Source organism: Rhamphochromis longiceps, linkage group LG11 (genome assembly GCF_057381845.1).
Source record: "Rhamphochromis longiceps isolate RC_006_pf linkage group LG11, R_longiceps_female_GT1.1, whole genome shotgun sequence".
NCBI lineage: Eukaryota > Metazoa > Chordata > Actinopteri > Cichliformes > Cichlidae > Rhamphochromis > Rhamphochromis longiceps.
This window is the reverse complement of record NC_140567.1, coordinates 929,541-950,152: the sequence shown is the minus strand read 5'-3', so window position 1 is coordinate 950,152 and position 20,612 is coordinate 929,541. Positions and strand designations below refer to the sequence as shown.

General features: G+C 42.0%; 1 protein-coding gene and 1 long non-coding RNA gene across 2 annotated transcripts in view; both read right to left on the bottom strand.

Moving 5' to 3' along the window:
• grik2 (glutamate receptor, ionotropic, kainate 2) overlaps positions 1-20,612 on the bottom strand; it is a 350,655-nt gene that overhangs the window by 182,279 nt on the left and 147,764 nt on the right. The window lies entirely within an intron of this gene.
• LOC146658377 (uncharacterized) overlaps positions 1-20,612 on the bottom strand; it is a 38,357-nt gene that overhangs the window by 1,561 nt on the left and 16,184 nt on the right. The window lies entirely within an intron of this gene.

Sequence of the window (20,612 nt, the reverse complement as noted above, 5' to 3'; positions counted from 1 at the left end):
GCAGACCTGCTGATGGTTCTAACACCATGATTAAGTTTGCAGATGACACCACGGTGATTGGCCTCATCAGTGACAACGATGAGGCCGCCTACAGGGAGGAGGTGGATCGTCTGGCTGAGTGGTGCGACACAAACAACCTGCTGCTTAACATCGAGAAGACCAAGGAGCTCATCGTGGACTACAGGAGGAATGCTGACCCACATCCACCCATCCACATTAAGGGGATGGCTGTGGAGCGTGTGAGCAGTTTCAAGTTCCTGGGAGTCCACATCTCCGAGGATCTCACCTGGACGACCAACTGCTCCAAGCTGGTCAAGAAGGCTCACCAGTGCCTCTTCTTCTTGAGGACTCTGAGGAAGAACCACCTGTCCTCAGACATCCTGGTGAACTTCTATCGCTGCACCATTGAGAGCATCCTGACCAACTGTATAACAGTCTGGTACGGGAACTGCTCTGCCTCGGACCGGAAGGCGTTGCAGAGGGTCGTGAAAACTGCCCAGCGCGTCGCCGGAGCACCACTTCCTGCCATAAAAGACATCTACAGGAAGCGGTGTCTGAAAAGGGCTGGGAAAATCATCAGAGACCCCAGTCACCCATCACATGGACTCTTCACCCTCCTGCCCTCTGGGAGGCGCTACAGGAGCCTCCGGACTAAGACCACCATGTACCGGAACAGCTTCTTCCCCACAGCTGTCAGACTCCTGAACTCTGCCTCCTGACATCTGACCCACACTAAACTCATGGACTGGACATACACACACCCACAACCACCTACACCCACAATGGACAACTGTACCCTCAAACACACAATAATAACATGGACTGAACCACCACTCACAACCACCAGCACTTTATATAGCCTCTTAACCCTTTAAGACCTACCATAGAACCAAGTCCGCCAGAGCTTATATTATATTTTTACCTGCTGTGGAGCCATTTTTGGGAGCATTTGAAGTTGCTATACATCAATACAACCATTATAGCCCAGATTTTAATAATATGTATTCATTAAGTGCATAGTAATTACATAAATTGCAAAAAAGTGCAATAAACTACAAAAAAAATTGAAAATCGTTTTTGCTTTTTTAACATATATTTCTAGTTAGAGAAATTTAAGAGGCTTATCCCTCAAAACTGTAAATACAAAAAAGTTGCACAAAATAGTTTCCCACCACAGGAAATTTATTTTGAGTGTCTTCATAGTTTTATTTTTGAAATACACCAATTTTTATACACTGCAGGAAAAACGAAAATAAATATTATACTGCAAATTTGCAAAAAAGCAGCATATGCATCAAAATAAACTATTTCCAGCAGTGCAGTATGAGTCCTAAGCATCCCAGAAACGACACAGAAAGTCATAAAGTCAAAGATAACTTTTAAAAAGACGAGTATAGGCCCTGAGGGCCTGATAGTAAAAAAAGACTACATTTCCGCGAAATTGACGTCACTTCCGGTTTCGGGCAGGTAATGGCGGAAATGCAAAAGTTCGCGCTGACGTCTATTCCAACGTAGGAAGTGTTATGAACAGCTGATCGGACCGGCACAGCGTGTTTCTGGAATATTATGTTTTTGTTCCTGCAAGCGCTTTTTATGCAGTTTTTGCAAAGCTTTATGTGGAAGGAAACCGTGACCTAGGACAAGCTGATGGCATAAGATGTGAGTACAACTCCTCCGGTTTCATATGCAAAAAAATTTTTTGCGCTAGCTTACGTGGTTGCAGTGCTACCGGGATTTAAAAATAGTTACGCAAAACAGAGCGTGCCCGCTCCGATCGGCTGTAAAGGGTTAACTGCACTACTGTATAGTTCTGTGTAAATAATCACACGATAATTTTTAATTCTATAACTGTTTACAACTTGCATAGTTCCCATTTCTGTATAGCTGTGTATCTTATATTTCTGTAAAGTTATTTATTTCATATTCTGTATAGTTTTTCATATTTATATCCTGTTCATAGCCTGTACATAGCTTGTACTCACTACAGCCTGTACATACTTATAGTTATAGCATATTTATAACATACCTCATACCGTGTACATATTACAATAGACCCATTTCTGTAATATACTTACATATCTATATTATTGCTAATATATATTGTAATATATCTATATCATGGCTAAAGCACTTCTGGATGGATGCAAACTACATTTCGTTGCCCTGTACCTGTGACATGTGCAATGACAATAAAGTTGAATTCTATTCTAATTCACGCCTCTGTCAGTGCGCCCCAGGTTGGCTGTGGCTACAATGTAGCTGCCATCACCAGTGTGTGAATGGGTGGATGACTGGATATGTAAAGCGCTTTGGGGTCCTTAGGGACTAGTAAAGCGCTATATAAATACAGGCTATTTACCATTTTTTTCAATTCTATTCTCTTTCGTCTTCAGACGTGTTCTGGGAGCAACCAACAAACTCTGAGTCTGTAAGCGGAGACGGCGAGCAGCAGTGTATTTTGTGAGAAGCTTGGATAAATAATCTGGGGCCATTTAGTGCTCTGTACGTTAAAACAATGATTTTAAAACAAATTCTAAAATCTATTGGGAGCCAATGTAAAGAACATAAAATAGGATGATGTGAGCTTGCTTGCTAGAGCGAGTTAGTAGTCTGGCTGCTGCGTTTTGTATAGCTTGGAGGTGAGAAAAAGATGATTTATCCAAGCTGGTAAACAGGGAATTACAATAATCTAAACGCGATGACACAAATGCATGGGCAATTTTTTCCAGTTCAGCTGAGGAGACCATATGTCGCAGTTTAGAAATATTCCTTAAATGAAAGAAACAGGAACGAGACAGAGATTTTACGTGTGAGTCAAAGCCCAGAGAAGAGTCAAATATTACTCCAAGATTTTGAATATTTGGCTCAGCAGAAGAACAGAAAGGGGCAAGAACTGGACGGATTTTAGAATATAGATCAGGAGGAGCTATGATCATAGTCTCTGTCTTGTTCATGTTTAAAACAAGGTAATTGTTAGAAAGCCAATCAGAGATTTGAGTTAAAGCCTGGACTAGGGTGGACAGCCTATCCAGCTGATGAGGCTTAAAGGACATATACAGCTGAATGTCATCGGCATAGAAATGATAAGACAGGTCACTAAAAGACTGAATAATGCAGCTAAAGGAAGCATATAAAAAGAAAATAATGATGGTCCCAAAACTGAACCCTGTGGAATCCCGCAGGTTAGGGCAGCAGTGTTAGAGGAGAACCTATCAGTCCTAACAGAAAAGGTCCTGTCTGATTAGTAGGAAGAAAACCAGTCTAAGGCGGTGCCAGATACACCAGCCAGAACCTTCAGCCTGTTGAGTAGGATTTTGTGGTTGATGGTATCGAAGGCTGCGCTAAGATCTAGCAAAATGATCACAGAACAATTTCCTGCATCAGATGCCATTAGTAGATCATTATAGACCCTTAAGAGAGCGGTCTCCGTAGAGTGTCCCACCAGGACAGGGGTAGAGTTTCCAGGAACAGAGTTCGTACTATGCGGTAAGCTGCGCAGCAAAACAGGGTTCCTGCCGCAATGAGGCATTGCTTTCCATGCTTTTAGGTGGAAGCCTGGGTGGTAAACACAGTGGGTTGTGGGGATTAATCCAGCTCCAACAAGTCTCAGGCGGATCTTACCGCTAGCAGCCCAGGAATAAAGCCCCCGAAGATCTGCCTCTTTCCGAAGACAACGGAGCAGGACAAGAAAGCCGGCTCTCTTCCGCCGCTTCCTCCGACGAGGCCTCTGAAGCAAAATTGAGCTGACCGGCAAGAGTGGAGGTGAACCGGGTGCTGCGTCGCGCTCAAGCGGAGGTGGGAAAACAGCGTCGTATCGTTGACTCTGAAAGTTATCCATAGCAGATTTGATCACCAGTAATGCATGGCGATCATAAATCCGAAGGGAGATGACATCGGACAAAACTGTAGCAAGAACGCTTGCATAACATATAAAGTAAACAAACACACAGACGAAGGCAGCGGCACAGTCAAACACAGGCTCCATCTTTGCAAATATTTTGTGCTCAGAGCTTGTTCCTGTGCTGCCATGATTAGTGTCTCTGTGCTGTCTTTCAGTCCAGATTTGTCCAGCCACTGGTAGATATCAGCCACTTCATCTATCTTCTATATGCTGTGTAGGGGCCTGTCCTTCTGGCCATACATCTGGCCATATCCTGTTGTACTTATGGATCTTTGTTTTCATCCTGGATCATATTTCTGACACTCTGTGCTGGACACTTCGTGTTTTCAAGCTCACCATCTTGTTCTTTGTTCCTGAGGTAGTTCTGGCAGAGTTTGGACTCATGTTTTGGGTCATCATCTTGCTATAGAATGAACCCCTGACAGATAGATGCATATCAGAGAGTAATGCATTGCACTCTAGAATGCTGTGGTAGCTGCTTTGGTTCAGGGTGTCTCTCACTCTGTCCAAGTCACCGACCCTGGATCCAGCAGACAGCCCCAGACCATCACACGTCCTCCTCCATGTTGTACACTTGATGCCACACACTGTGGAACCGTCCTTTCACCTACTTGATGGCATACAAAGAACCTGTGTGATGAACCAAAGATTCCAAATTCTGATCCATCAGTCCATAAGACCTTCCAGTCTGCAATCAATCAAAGCTTTATTCGTCACATGCAGGTTGCCCTGCAGTGAAATAGGACCCCCCCCCGACCTTACACATATAGCACAAACATTACATGGGGATACAGGTCAGAGATTGGTAGAATCAGAAAAAAACATTGAAATGTACACTACACTGGGGAAAGTACAAGAGGAAAAAAAGAGACCCCTACTCATGCTATGCTTCCATGGTAGGACAGCATGAGAACAGGAAACCAAAAAAACTCCTCTGCACAAGAAGCACATAAATGTCCACAGCACAACATTGTGAAGACATGACAAGCCACAGGGGTGGGTGGGGGTTGAGGAGTAATCCGAAGCGAACACAGCAGCCACCCTGCACAGCGCTACCATTCCAGCGCGGCACACAGACCCGCCGTGCTGCCCCTTCAGGAAACAAGCATCGAAGGCGTTTGGAAGGGAGGGGGGATGAGTGTGTGCTTATCAGTGTAAGTGTACGTGTGTGCGTGTCCAGAGTTCAGCGGAGACAGTGTCCTTCGCTCTATCAGGCTAAGTAAACAGTCTGCCAGCCAACCCAGGTGGCCTTCATGGGACGGGAAGAATAGTCATCACACAGTCGTTATCAGGGAGTTGTTTTGGTGGGCTCCAGCCTTGGGCCTGCAGCTGGCGCCGTGGTGTCCGAATGTTGAATATTGTTAATTTCTGTTTTGTGAGCAGCTCGAATTTTAGCACTCTGAGACAGGTCCCTCAACTTCGCGTTGAAGAGCTGCGAGCCTCCCCATGATGGTATCAAACTTCAGTTCCAAGGTGTTGTCAGTCTTTTGATTCTGAGACTTCACAACTGCAGTGATCCGTTCTGCGATGTTTTCCAACTGTCGCTCAAGGGTGTCATTTTGAGCAGGCCTTTCTCTGATGTTTCCCCTCATACGCTCAATGGTGTTGTTTTGAGCCTTCACAGCAGCAGTAAGCGTCTCCAAGGTGTTGACCATATTACGTTCGTTGTGAGAGGTCGCACCTCGTGCCCGCGCTTCGAATCCAGCGGGCAGCCATGTGGGGGTTTGAACAGCCGGTTCCGCTCTCTTATTTCTCCGATAAAGCAGGGCTAGGCCAACGCCGATCAGCATGAACCCTGTTATCATGGTTCCGAATAGGTAGATATCTTCAGCGTCCTCGATCGACAGTCCCGCCAGGCACACGGTCCTCCAGTTCTGCCACCCGTCCATCGTGTAACCGGCAGGGAAAGTCCCTCCAGGGCACTCAGGCTCTCCCGAGCCCCGACTTCTCGTTGAGAAAAGGGTGTCAATAGCACTCAGGGACCAGTTGATCAAATCCATAATTCTCTTTTAGGTTTAGAGAACGACAGTGAGAGGCTGTTCCAGGGAAAGTAATGCACGCAAGACAAGACAAGGACATAGAGGCTAAGCAGGGAAGATAAGGGTGAGGAGGAGAGGAGAAAAGTGCGACCGCCTTCGCTGAGAGCTGAGAGTAGTCCAGTGGTGGAGTTTATGGCCCAGCCAAGCCTCTTTGTCTTATTGTGATGTTGCTGCAGCTCGTCCTGTCAAACCTGCAGCAGGAAGTCTTCTCTTCACAGATGAAACTGAGACTTCTCACTACGACCACGATTAAGCTGCTTGAAGGTGTTGTCCTGTGAGCCGCCATCACACTGTAACTGATTCAGTCGTGTCTTTGGGTCTGCAGACCCCCTCCTGTCACAGTTTGTTTCTGAGCCTTTGGATGATGAAGGAAACTGGACTCACTCTTTGCAGTTTCTCTGTAGGACACACCTACATTCATAAGTGTTATGATGGTCTGTCTCTCTTCCATTGTTAATCGCCTTGTTGTCACCATTTCTGTACCAACACACTACTTTCTGCAGTACAATAATGTTCAACTGATGCTCACGAGGGTCTGGTACCACAGTGTGCTCCAGCACTGCTTCTATGCAGACAGAGGGGGTTGGACCTTTTTTTCAATTTTGGGTAAATATGTCTGTTATTTAATCTCTGGCAGTTCACCGTTTACCTTTGTACTATTTCAAGCTACTCATTGGACTTGAACTACTTGAATTGCAATAAATAACGGTAGTGTATATATACAAGGACGTATACGTATGGCACCAGTGTAGTCTTTTCCTTCACTGCTTCTTATTTATAGAGTGGGGGAGATCATTAATTTAAAAGCCCCATAAAAGTTGTAAATTGACATTTTGTCATGTTTTTATGTGAAACATGGAGGAACTTCTAGACTAGAACTGTAAAGTTTAGATGTGCCCATCTAAGCTTACTGCACAAGGAGAGCACTTCCAAACTTGTCCCGCCTTTCTAAACAGCTTCATTAGTTCTGATTGGATCTTATCTCCGGAATATTTTCATAACATTTCCATAACAGAAAATAACAGAAATACACCAGTAGCACTAACAGATCATATTAGAGCCGTGTTAGGCACACTGTGGACTAAATCTTTCACCTCAGAGGAAACAGCTCTGTGACACCTTAAACGTATTAGCATTCTTAATAGAATTTTTTTATTATTTCTCCATTCAGCAGAGTCTTCATCCATTGTCTTCTGCAAGATTACTACAGTTGCTGATATCGACTATTATTTTTTTTAATCCATTTTCTTTGTAAAGTAAACAGTGTGAATATTCTTATTGCTGTCAGTCTGAAACAAATACCTGATTAAATAGAAACAATGATGCAAGTTTCAATACACAAATTGGAAACACTAATCCTCTGGTTAAGCTTTTCTCCGGGCTGGAAGATTGTAGACTCTGGCCTGGGACTTTGTTGGGAAAATTGTGGTCTGTGAAGTTTCTGCAGGCATATAGAGCATGTGATGTAGGTCAGGGCATCATGTACACGCCTGCATCTGAGTGCATTCAAAATGACTTTTCAGGAAAAACACACTGATCTTTAAATAAAGCACTGGGTCTCAGAACTGCACAATTCATTTTTATGTGGACAACATAAGCGACTACTATCACAAATACAGTTATAAACAGAAGACTTATTTAAAGCTTTCCTCATCCTCTAACCACACTGAATAAAGTAAGCTGACAATGATAATCTCACTTTAGCAGCAGAGCACAGTCGGAGTGAAAGAATTTAACTGCAAATGTAACCAACGAGTTGTCAGTACCTAAACATTTCCACTGAATGAAAGTTCCATCTTAGATTAGGATACAACATATGAACATATTGTGTGCGTTCTGATGTTTGGGGGTTTTGTCTCCTCAACACATTATGTGCCTCACAGAGTTTAGACTCATATTACAAATTTGCACGATGCTGTTTGGATGAATACAGCAACAGCCTCTGAAGCAGAGGGAGCTCACAGCTTCTCCCTGATGAAGCCATTTAGTAGCACTGATGGAACAGATTTTTTCTGTCACTGCAAACTAAGCAGAAGGTAGAAAGAGGGAGGGAGAGGCACACGGAGAAACAATTAGCCTGCGGGTCCTTGGGATCAAAACTAATAATTGAATGAAATTAAGCGTCAGGTTTAACGAGTAAGGATAATTTTACTATTCCGTTCTTCCTGGGAGAAGTATGGCCCTTAATTGAGTTAACACTTTTTGTTTGGCAAACACTCCCAAAGCAGGCCAAGACTGCCACTGTGCCTCATTACCAACACCCAGAACTGGTGCCAGACCCTAACCATGTCCTACCATGTCTACCTCCGGTCGGCTGCCATCCCTTATCATCCCACACACCCATTCCCTCAGCTTTGTATCTGGTGGGTGCTGTCTACATATTGGAATGAGAAAAACATGTTTTCTATAATCAGGATATAGAGGAAGAAAAACTAATTTTAGCCTAATAGAAAGATAAAAATGCAAGACACTTTTCAGTGACTACCTTTTGGCATCACCAGTGCAATGAGATTGGATTTATTATTGCACTGCATATTAAATATTACCTACGGATTATTTTTATTTTGAATGAGGAAATATACAGAATATAATAAATACAGAGAAAACCTTTAGGTAGCCAGGCCCCTGCAGTCGCTGACAGTAGTGTCGCCACCGTTCGCTCTCCCCCCGCAGACTGTCCCAAGCGGCCGGTAAAATAGGATGGCTGGGTGACAGTGAGGAGGAACTGTCGTGTCATTTCAAACTGTAATCATTTTTGCCCACTTGGCGACACAGCAAACAAGGATTAAGTCAAGCAGGCAACACTGGGGGAAACCTAAAACTGCTGTTTACATTATACATGCTTCCCTTAGGCAGCATCATTAGAAGACATAGCATACATTTACACTGCTATGCAGATGACACCCAGCTCTATCTGTCCATGAAGCCAGATAACACACACCAATGAATTAAACTGCAGGAATGTCTTAAAGACATAAAGACCTGGATGGCCGCTAACTTTCTGCTTCTTAATTCAGATCAAACTGAGGTTATTGTACTCGGCCCTGAAACGCTTAGAAATATGGTATCTAAGCAGATTCTTACTCTGGATGGCATTACCTTGGCCTCCAGTAACACTGTGAGGAACCTTGGAGTCATTTTTGACCAGGACATGTCCTTCAATGCACATATTAAACACATATGTAAGACTGCTTTCTTCCATTTGTGCAACATCTCTAAAGTTAGAAATATCCTGTCTCAGAGTGACGCTGAAAAACTAGTTCATGCATTTCTCTTTTGTTTTGCGCAGTATCTGATGGTAAACCTCTCACATACAGCTCTGCTCGTAGTGCCCCGGTTGCTAATACTGTTTCCTTTACACCCTTTACAGTAGAAGAGGGATGTAAGGCTTTGAAGAGCCTTGACAAAAACAGTCGGCCTGTTCTGAAAATCTCTCTCCTTTCTTCTTGCGCCTGGCTGCAAACATCATAGCTGAGCCAGGGTCTTATACTTTTAATCTTTCTGTACTACAGAACACTTTAGCAGAGATGTGGAAGTGCGCCTTTCTAATCCCCTACTGAAAGGTGGTGATTCTTCAATGGTTAACAATTACAAACCAATTTCCAATCATGGTATCTTAGCTTAGTGTGGTGGGGGTGTGGTCTCTGGTTCCACTGCAGTGGAGGGGTGGTGCAGTGGGCTCGAGGGGCAGTGTTAGGGTGGCTGGCAGGGCACTCAGACTCTACCTTTTTAAGTGTGGAGTGGATGTGGAGTGAACCTCCTGATGTCAGAAAGAAAGAAAAACGTATTGACACCAGAGAAACTCTCACCTGAGGCTACGTGGGGTCTGTTCATTTCACACAAAGGTTCTCTGAATTATAGTAAATAATCAACTTCAACGTTATCTGCATGAACATGGTATTTTATCTCACTTCCAATCTGGTTTTAGGAAACTGCACTGCACTGTAACTGCTTCCCAAAAAGTTCTCAATCACAATAGAGCGTGGCATTTTGTGTCAGAGATTACTGGGAATAGGCCTTCAGACCAAGCAGTTGGCTGCTTCTCTAATTGTCTATGAGACCGTAAACAGTACAGCTCAGTGGTCTTTCTTCCAGCTTTTTAAATGTCACTAATGGAGTGCTGCAGGGCTCGGTCCTGGGGCGAACTTTATTATCGCTGTGGGACGAAAACTAAATGCATCTGTACATTTTTATGCAGATGATCCAAATATGTATTGTTGTACTCGTACCATCGATATGATTTTCAAACAATTACAGCTAGCTTTGATAGTTTTCGGTCTCAGCTGGAACTGAAGTGCAGAAAAAACCAAAGTCCAGTTGTACTTCCCTCTCTTGTATCAGCTCAGGGTATTTCTACTGAAACTGTGGCTTCAAACAAATAGCTCGGTATTGTGACTGATGACAAGCTTTCCTTTAAGCCACAGATTGACCGTCTGTTAAAGAAACTGAGGCTGAAGTTGAGCTTGAGGAAAAGACTTGTTGCTGCCATTTTTTACCCATCCTGGATTACAATGACATTTACATACACACCTCCGCTCACACTCTTCATCAGAGGGATTCTGTCTATCATGGGGCATTGAGATTTATAACTGGCTGTAAACCTGTAACACACCACTGTACTCTATATACTCTGGTTGACTGGTCCCCATTGGTCTTACACAGGATGGTTCATTGGTATCATTTTATCTATAAATCAGTTTCTGGTTCACTGCCTTCTTATTTATAGAGTACATGTTACACAGTTTGGTCATAGGCTGTGGTCTCAGGACATCGTTCCTTCAGTTCATAAGGAGCTTTGGGAAGGTTGCTTTCTCCCTTTCTGCCCCGTCTTCATGGAATACATTACAGAAGGATTTGAAGCTCTCTCAACTGATTTCACAAATGTTTTTATAAATGTTTTTGTGAAATCATCTCTGGGAAATTATTCTCGTGTTTGACATGACTCTTATAGTTTCTTTTATTGTTGTAATTTTAACATGTTTGCCTGGAACAGGTCTCAATGGGAGTACAAGTATGAATAAAGGTTAAATAAAGTAAATAAAATTACTTCTAGGCTAGACCAAAAACAATCAGTGAAGTCTTCAGATGATTCAAAATGCTGCAGGAACTAGAAAAAGAGAGCATATTTCTCCTATATTGGCTCCCTTTTAAATTCGTGAGACACACACTATCTCTACTTTTAAGATTATGCTTAAAGACAAAGCATACGGTTATGACTGAGTCAGGTGCAATAGGTGCAGGCTGCAGGGGGATTCCCACAATGCAATGTTCCTTTACTTTTTTCACTCGCTATGTGTTCAAAAACCACTTTGCATTCAATCATTAGTTATTAATCTCTGGCTCTCTTCCACAGTGTGTCTTTATCTTGTCTTCTTCTCCTCACCCCCAACCAGGCACGGCAGATGGCCGCCCCTCCCCCAGCCTGTTTATTCCTTTTAAAGGGGAGTTTTTGTTTCCCAATATCGGCAAAGTGCTTGCTCATAGGGGGTCGTCTTATTGTTCGGTTTTCTCTGTACCATTGTAGGGTCTTTACTTTAAAATATAAAGCACCTCGAGACGACTGCTATTGTGATTTGGTGCTATATAAATAAAATTCAAATTGAAATTCCCCTAATGCCCTTTTCATTAGGGGCAGCCCAGCGTTAGCTGAAGCCCCACTAAGGAATCGAGGTTGAATGAATAATTTGACTCCCTTTCTCTGTCCTCGTGATCGTGTCCCATCTCTCAGTGAAACAGAGATCATCCTCACCACTCTGCTGTCTGATCATTTACCCCATGAAAAAAACATGTTGACAATGCCTCCCATTGAGTCTATTGTGGTCCATTACTCTACCTATAGAAAGAGGTGTGGGTGGTAGATTGTTGTTATTTGGACATCATTCCACTCGAATCCCATTTCCACCTTCCACCCAGTATCCTGCAGGCTGTCTAATAGTGTCCTGGAAGCCTCTGTGGTGGGTATATTGAACAGTACAGTAGGTGAACAGTGGGGAGGGTTTATAGACGCTGGTTTTCTGTTGTTGTGTGCGGATGGTTTGAGGGTTGTTATTGTGAAACAGAAGGAAAGCACTGGTGCCATCACAGTGCCAGACAGGACCCAGGATAACAGTGAACCCAATGGGGTGTTAAATGGGAAATCATCTGTTTTCAGCCACAGATGTAATGTCGCTGCTGCTCCCGTTCTGCTACGTTTTTCCTTTTCCAATCACTTCTCTCTCGCCTTCTTTAATTGTGTTTTTTGTCCAAAGGACCTTAAATCTCACATGCTCCTCTTTTTGCAGTTTGCTGCCACCCATCTCCTTTAAATTTCCTTAGGTTTTGTAACTCAGTCATAACCCTGTTCTGTCGTCAGCCTCATCACGGGGCCTAAAGGCCCTCAGGTTATCGTATATACTATGGGCAGTTTTCTACCTCATGTTCACAATGGGCCATTTGGGGTGGCTGGGATGTCAGCTCATGTGCTTTCACATCATCTTTTTCTGCAAAACACTGGGAACAACTCTCAGCAGGGCATTTTCATTACTAACTTGACAAGATGCCTGCAGAGAACAGTGAAACACAAGATCCCCCCAACACACACACACACACACACACACACACACACACACACACACACACACACACACACACACACACACACACACACACACACACACACTATTTCCACCAGCAGCTCTGCCATCAAGCAGACCCGCTCCTCCATCTCCCTGCCCAAATAAACTCATCCATTTACAGCCTTGGTTAATGGACTAACACATGAAGAAAGCCATCAAGCATTATGGCTTTAAAAGTGGCTTTAATGCTTTGAATTAAGCAGATGGCTTTTGAGGTAGACCTTTTCTAGTGCACTTGAATGAATTCCTATTCAGCAAGAGCTAGCGGCGCCCCGTTTATCCTTTCATATGAGCTAAGCGATCTGCTACAAATTCCCCCTTTGCTTCATCGGAAGGTGGAGAAAAAAAGTACCCTGAATCTGAGTGTGTGATCTTCCTCGCTCAGAAAAAATAATAATATTAACATCCTGAATTCAGTGTTAGATGAAATACAGAAATCCTAGAATTGCTCTGTATTTTAATCTGGGAGCCATTGCCTTGGCGTGCCTTCAGTTTTGAATAAATCCCCAACAGTGTGACAAAGCCCCCCCACACCATCACACCTCCTCCATGCTTTACAGTGGGAACCATGCATGTAGAGACCATCGTGCACCTTTTCTGCGTCGCACAAAGACACAGTGAGTGGAACCAAAGATCTCAGATTTGGACCCATCAGACCAAAGCACAGATGGTCTAATGTCCATCCAAACAAATCTCTTCTTGTTGCTTTTCCTTAGTCGTGGTTTCTCAGCAGCTATTTGACCATAACGGCCGGATTCACACAGTCTCCTCTGAACATGTAGAGATGTGTCTGCTACTGCAGCTCTGTGTGGCATCTATCTGGGCTCTAATCTGAGCTGCTGTTAACTTGTGATTTCTGAGGCTGGTGACTCGCATGAACGTAACCTCAGCAGCAGAGGGAGTCCTGGTCTTCTTTCCTGGGGCGTCCTCATGTGAGCCAGTTTCATCGTAGTGCTTGATGGTTTTTGTGACTGCACTTGGGGACACATTCAGAGTTTGAGCAGTTTCCTGGACTGACCAACCTTCAGTTCTTACAGTAATGATGGGTTGTTGTTTTGCCTTACTTTTTTCTTTGCTACATATTTCCACATATGTTGCTTCATATATGTGATGTCTTCAGTTTGTATCTATATTGTAGAAAGTAGTAAAAATAAATAAAAAACTGTTAAATGAGAATGTGTGGCCAAACTTTGACTGGTAGTGTAGATCTTGCCTTTCAAATAAACCTATGACACTAAATGTGTCAAAAATCTTGATCTCTCAAACCTGCAGCTGTCAAAGAGCCACATCACTTCCTGGGAAAATACAAAATCAACATAGACCTGCAAAGAACAGCACATACCATCAAAGATACAGGGATGAACAGTTGCCTAAGGCTGAGCAAAACCTCTGTCTGAAATGTTGAGTGATATTGCTGTCAGATCATCACAGTGATGCAGTTTGATTCATTCACAGCCCATCTCAACACATCTGACCATCTTCCAGACATCATGACCAGGCTGCTCATTAACCCTTTAGAGACGGTCGGAGCGGGCACGCTCCATTTTGCGTAACTATTTTTAAACCCCGGTAGCACTGCAACCACGTAAGCCAGCGCAATAAATTTTTTTGCATATGAAACCGGAGAAGTTGTACTTACATCTTATGCCATCAGCTTGTCCTCGGTCACAGTTTCCTTCCACATATAGCTTTGCAAAAATTGCATAAAAAGCGCTTGCAGGAACAAAAACATAATATTCCAGAAACACGCAGCTGTTCATAACACTTCCTACGTTGGAATAGACGTCAGCGCGAACTTTTGCATGTCCGCCATTTCCTGCCGTAGTGACGTCATTTTCGCGGAAATGTAGTTCTTTTTACCATCAGGGCCTGAGGGCCTATACTGGTCTTTTTAAAAGTTATCTTTGACTTTGACAGTCTGTGAATGTGTGTGTGAATGGGTGGATGACTGGATATGTAAAGCACTTTGGGGTCCTTAGGGACTAGTAAAGCGCTATATAAATACAGGCCATTTACCATTTACCATTTACTTTATGACTTTCTGTGTCATTTCTGGGATGCTTAGGACTCATATTGCACTGCTGGAAATAGTTTATTTTGATGCATATGCTGCTTTTTTTGCAAATTTGCATTATAATATTTATTTTCGTTTATCCTGCAGTATATAAAAATTGGTGTATTTCAAAAATAAAACTATGGAGACACTCAAAATAAATTTCCTGTGGTGGGAAACTATTTTGTGCAACTTTTTTGTATTTACAGTTTTGAGGGATAAGCCTCTTAAATTTCTCTAACTAGAAATATATGTTAAAAAAGCAAAAACGATTTTCAGTTTTTTTGTAGTTTATTGCACTTTTTTGCAATTTATGTAATTACTATGCACTTAATGAATACATATTATTAAAATCTGGGCTGTAATTGTTGTATTGATGTATAGCAACTTGAAATGCTCCCAAAAATGGCTCCACACCATGTAAAAATATAATATAAGCTCTGGCGGACTTGGTTCTATGGTAGGTCTTAAAGGGTTAATACAGCCTCTGTTTCTCCTTCCCTGTGTTTGTGCTCAGTGGATGTTCTGATACTCTTTTAATGTCCTGCCTTGGCTGAGGTTTATAGTATATAGATATAGATATTTACTGTTTGCAGCCTTGACATTACTTGCTTCACCTCAATAAAGGTTTGTTTTAGAAGTCTGCATTTGGGTCCACTCTCCTGATATACAGTTTGTATTAGTAAAATCTGTAGGAAAAGTTTTTGCCGAGGCTCTCAGTCATTTTTTCTCATAATGATATAAATTCTGTGAATTTTGACCTTTTAAAACAGGGCTGTCAAACTGCAGTCCTCGAGGGCCGGTGTCCTCAAACTTTTAAATGTGTTCCTGTTGCAACACAACTGAATAAAATTAGCAAGACTCAGTAGAACTCGACTGCATGCCGGCGTGGCAACCTCTAACCTGACTCTAGTAAATTTAAATACATGTAATCTGTCTTGAAAAAATGTACTTCTAGAAGTACTTTTATTGCACCATGTTCATTCACTCATGAGGTGCTGTAATCAAATGGTTGAATGAATGGTTGAATTGCCGCCTCAGCATGCAGTCAGGCTCTATAGAGGCTTGTCTAATGAAAGATACACACTTTAGATATATATTCATATATAAATAGACAATTTTTAGCATTGGTTCTATGATGGATTGAGTTATGGCAATACTGAGAAAGGCCTCACAATTACCTTATTATGTACATGTAGAGAATGAGCGAGTTCCAAACAAAGTATCTAAAAAAGTACCTAAACTAAATATACTCACTTTCAAATTAACTAACTGTTGATTACCCATAAATGCTTGAATATGGTTAATATTGATCAAATCCATGATCATTATTTTTTTTTTTTTATGGTAGTAATAATAATAATACAATGTTTGAGCTTTTAGGACTCAAAGTAATGAACCTTCGCACCATTAACCATCCTTTCACTGCTACTGAACCCTCATTCAGTTTGGCATTACCACCTCACTCATGTCTACAGGGGAGAGTTCCCTACAGTGTTATTCAAAGGGAATGAAGTAATGCACATGGCTGGAGCAAACCTGAAAATTATAGGTAGCAATGAAAGACCACGACGATAGATGTACCTTGTGTTAAGACTTCGCTGTGACCTTACTTATTATGCATTCAGGTGACAGAAGTTTGTCAAGGTCCAGCTACAGTCCCTGAAGCCACAGACTGTGAAAGCAGCTATTTATGTGCTGAAACAGCCTCTGTAAGCCACCAATGAGGCTCTTTGATAAGACTCTTTAAGAGTGAAGAGACGAATAGCCACCAAAGGAACGTGCCTTGGCTGCTTGATGTCTTTTTGATTTTAGGTAAAAAAGCAGTAGCCCTGGGGGATTAGTTTAAGCTTCTTTTATGTTAAAATATTTGAACATTTTCAGGCCTGAGCATGACCGATCAAACTGGCCTGCTTTTTTTGTTTTCTATCAAGTGGCAATGTATATGAAACTCCCTGTGTCTGGAGCAGAAGCAACAATACAGGAAGAAGGTTCTGTGTTCTCGATTATTGGAGAACGTGGAGAATTTACATTCATTTCACAGCTAGCTGCTAACTCGTATTGACCTTAACACATCTATGGTATCCTGCTGTATCCCAGAATACAATTCATACATGGCTACTACAAGGTGTTTGGCTTGAAATTCCAACATACAGCTAGCAGTTAGGTTGAATCGAGATCCAATAATAGTCACACCACAAACAACCTGGACAAACAGGTTGTTTGTGGTGCTGAGATCCTCCTCCAAAGGTTCTCAGCACGTTTGTTTTAGGTTTGTTGAGTGTGATCACTTTGTTCATACCTGCACAGGTGAACTACACCAAGGCAGAAAACAAAACACAGCAGGTGGGAAAACATCACTCTGGATTCTTGTTTAGCTTAGCATAAGCATGCTGTCTGCGCAGATGCTCGTAATGAGCCGAAGTTGGGCTGATAGTATGATGCAGTTGTTTCTGTGCTGGAGCAGTCTCCCCTGTACCATGGTGCTTTCATCCTCTTGTGCAATAAACATGAAAGTAATGTCGGGATATGGATATTTTCCTCCTCCGACACACCAACTGAAATCAGCTGAGAGTGCAAGAACCGATAAGCGGGACCAATAAGCCAGCAGACTAACAATTTCTGAGAATTGGACTACTGAACCGATCGAGGTAACTGATTCTCTGGATGTAGTAGGTGAGAGTTACACAAAAGATAAATAATGTACTTAAATATAGTCTCAATGCATGCTCCAGGATCAAACTATGCTCCTTTGAACTTGGGCCTTGGGGAACCTTCACCCATTATGAACAGTTCACCAGAGATGACTTTTTACCTGGAGCCAGCAGAGCCACATATCTCCAGTACGAATTTTACAAATCAACAAACCCACACCTCCACTGACATTGACATGGGCTTACTCAAAGCTTATTAGCATTAGCTCACTCACCAAGCTCGTCAAACTTGGTGAGTGAGCTCTGGCTCATATCAGCAAGTACACAGGGCTTGCAAAAGCACTTGTGACCCAGTCACAAGAGCTGACAACAAACATGCCTGGTTTCGCAAAATCAGTGGATGCTTTACTACAGGATCAACAATCTAGAAAATAAAATACTGTTTTTATCTGCATCCTTGGAAATATACCGAGAAACTCAATTCACCCTGGATGACAAGGATTGGGAGCACAGCAAAGAAGTCTGGTGGAGGTCAGGGAGAAACCAAAATGTATCAAAAATAGGCCATGTTTGCAATATGCTATACAGCATTCATGCTTATTTTGCCCATATTTGTTTAAATTTGTACTGATTCTGTTAAGTTTATTACATTTCCAAAATAAAGTTTGTCAAGATGTTATTTTGACTTTTAAGCATGTTAGTTTCACCATGTTTTAATAGAGTTACTAGAATTATTATATCTGCAGTTGAATTGATTTAAACCTTTGACAACAGCAGTACTTTCAGTAAACTGGAAAGCAGCCAGCACAGGGCCATTTTTGCTACACTGAATGTAGCCCTACCACAGCAGTCTGACAGACTGATTAAAATGTAAACAGTCTTCATAAATTAATAGGTTCCCATGTAGGACAGTAAGTGTGACAGTACTTTGACATTGCATTGTGTAGCAATCTACAAAATTAAGAAAAACGTACATCTCTTCAAGAGATAAATGAATCAGAAAAACGTGACAAAAGTTTATAGTCTGCGACAGGTGGTGTTAATGGTACCAGCACAAATGATGCCTTTGGTGCTGAAAGCAGACATCCCACAGATTCTGATGCTGCAGGTTTCGTCACTCTCTGACCAAAACTCACTGAACAAGCAGCAAAAGAAGATCAAAACTACGCTTCATGTTCGATAAACATGCTCATTAACTCCCACTGACTTTGGCTGCTTTACTTCCTGCACTCTCTCTCAGTGTACTCAGAGATTAGTTTGCCGTCAAACAGCTGTTTTCTGCATTATTCACTGCTTATTATTAGGGGTGAGGGAAAAATCGATACTGTGTAGTATCGTGATATTTTGTTTGCTAATAATGTATCGATACAGGGACAGCAGAAATTGATATTTTGTTACAAAAAAGTTTTTGTGGACTGGAAAATGCTCTGACTTCAGAGCATGTTGATCCTTTTTCTGAGGTAGAATCCTGACATTCCTTCACTGTCCAAATGTGTTTAACTTTTTTTTGGCTGCAATAAACATGACAGTTTCGTTTTATTTTAATTAAGTTTAAACCTTTTTTATTTAATGTAAAATTATATTTTGTTTTAATTTACTTTCAAATTCTTCAGTTACTGAAGGGGCTGCATAGTTTTCATAAATTGCATAGTTCAGAATAGCTATATTTGTACCAGATGGTTGCTTTCAGTTAAGTTGGACTAGACTGTAATACAAACCGTTCAGTTTGTCAACAATAAAACTGACTGAAATGAGAGAAAGACTGAGTGCGAGACTTTGATATTAGATAAAATGAATATTGACAAAGTTTACCTTTATGTACAGAATCAAAATATTTTAAAAAATTGCAATAATATCGTATCGTGCGTTAAGTATTGTGTTAATATTGTATCGTGGGATGTATGGTGATTCCCACCTCTACTTATTATGCACCAGTCTAACATTGTTTACAGTACAGTCAGCTGCTGTTTTTTTTTTTTTTTCCAAAAATGACTTCCAACAAGAAACCCTCATTTCTGCTGTTCAATACCAAAGAAATGTAAACTTTTAAACCTCTGTAACTTTGCTCTGCTTCACTTCAGCAGCAGGTAATGTTCAGATGTTGATTCGTGTTTTCTTCTTTTGGTTCTACTGCAGAATATTTTTAAGGATATCTGCTATAAAAAGCCAGGCCAGGAAAATCTCCTTCATGTTCTTCTGTTTTATTCTCAGTTACTTTGACACAAAGGAATCTGCTGTGATGCTCACACCTCTGATGAAGTCTCAGCTTTCTTTTTATGTATATAAAAATATGGATACGTACTGATAAATGATGATGACTTCTGACTGTCCATCCATCCATTCACTTCCGCTTATCCTTTTCAGGGTGGCGGGAGCCTATCCCAGCTGTCATAGGGTGAGAGCCGGGGTACACCCTGGACAGGTCACACAGGGACAGACAACCATTCGCACTCACATTCAGTGCTACAGTTTAGATTTTTCAATTAACCTATCCCCACAAAGTGCATGCCTTTGGACTGTGGGAGGAAGCCGGAGTACCCGGGGAGAACCCACGCAAACTCCACCCAGAAAGACCCCGGCCTGATGGTGGAATTGAACTCAGGACCTTCTTGCTGTGAGGTGCCACCCTGCTGCCGAATTCTGACTGTCTGAGTCAAAATTGAATCAAATCGGTTATTGGAATCAAAATCGATACCCAGCCCTAGTGAGGTGGTCAAGTTTTGAACTGGTGCTATGATCCATGGATGTAAGGGTCAACCATGGTAAGAGTAAGGTAGACCAAGATGAACATCACAATTAAATCCTGATTGTTTGGAACATAAGGAAGACACTCCGGACGTACCAGAAAGCCAACCATCCCCATACTTTCCATTTTTGAAAAAGGCAGCTATTCCAGAAAACAAGGGTATCATGAACAGACTTGCACATTAACTGTGTTTTTTCCTGTTGCTCAGTTTCGGATGGAGGGATTAACAATATGTGTGTTCCACTGATGTTCGGAAATCCTGTAATTACTTCAGACCTCTACTTTACTTGTTGAAGGGCATCCTTGCCACTGCAGAATGATTTATAGCCCTGCACTCTTCTCATCAGTGACATCAGGAACTGGGACAAGACTAATGAAAATGAAGGCTGTGAAGTTCTGGCCACAGGGGCCACAGTATGTTGAAAAGACAAATACAGAAATTTTAGTTGCTGCTGATGTAACAGCGTAACTAGTGACTCAACAATCTGTGTGTTTTTATCACATTATCGTCTGTGGACATGTTCAGTCTTCTAGCATGTGCTCATAAATCTCAGTAATGCCTCTGAAGTGTTTCAGTAGTTTTGTTTTTATAATTTGTATCACAA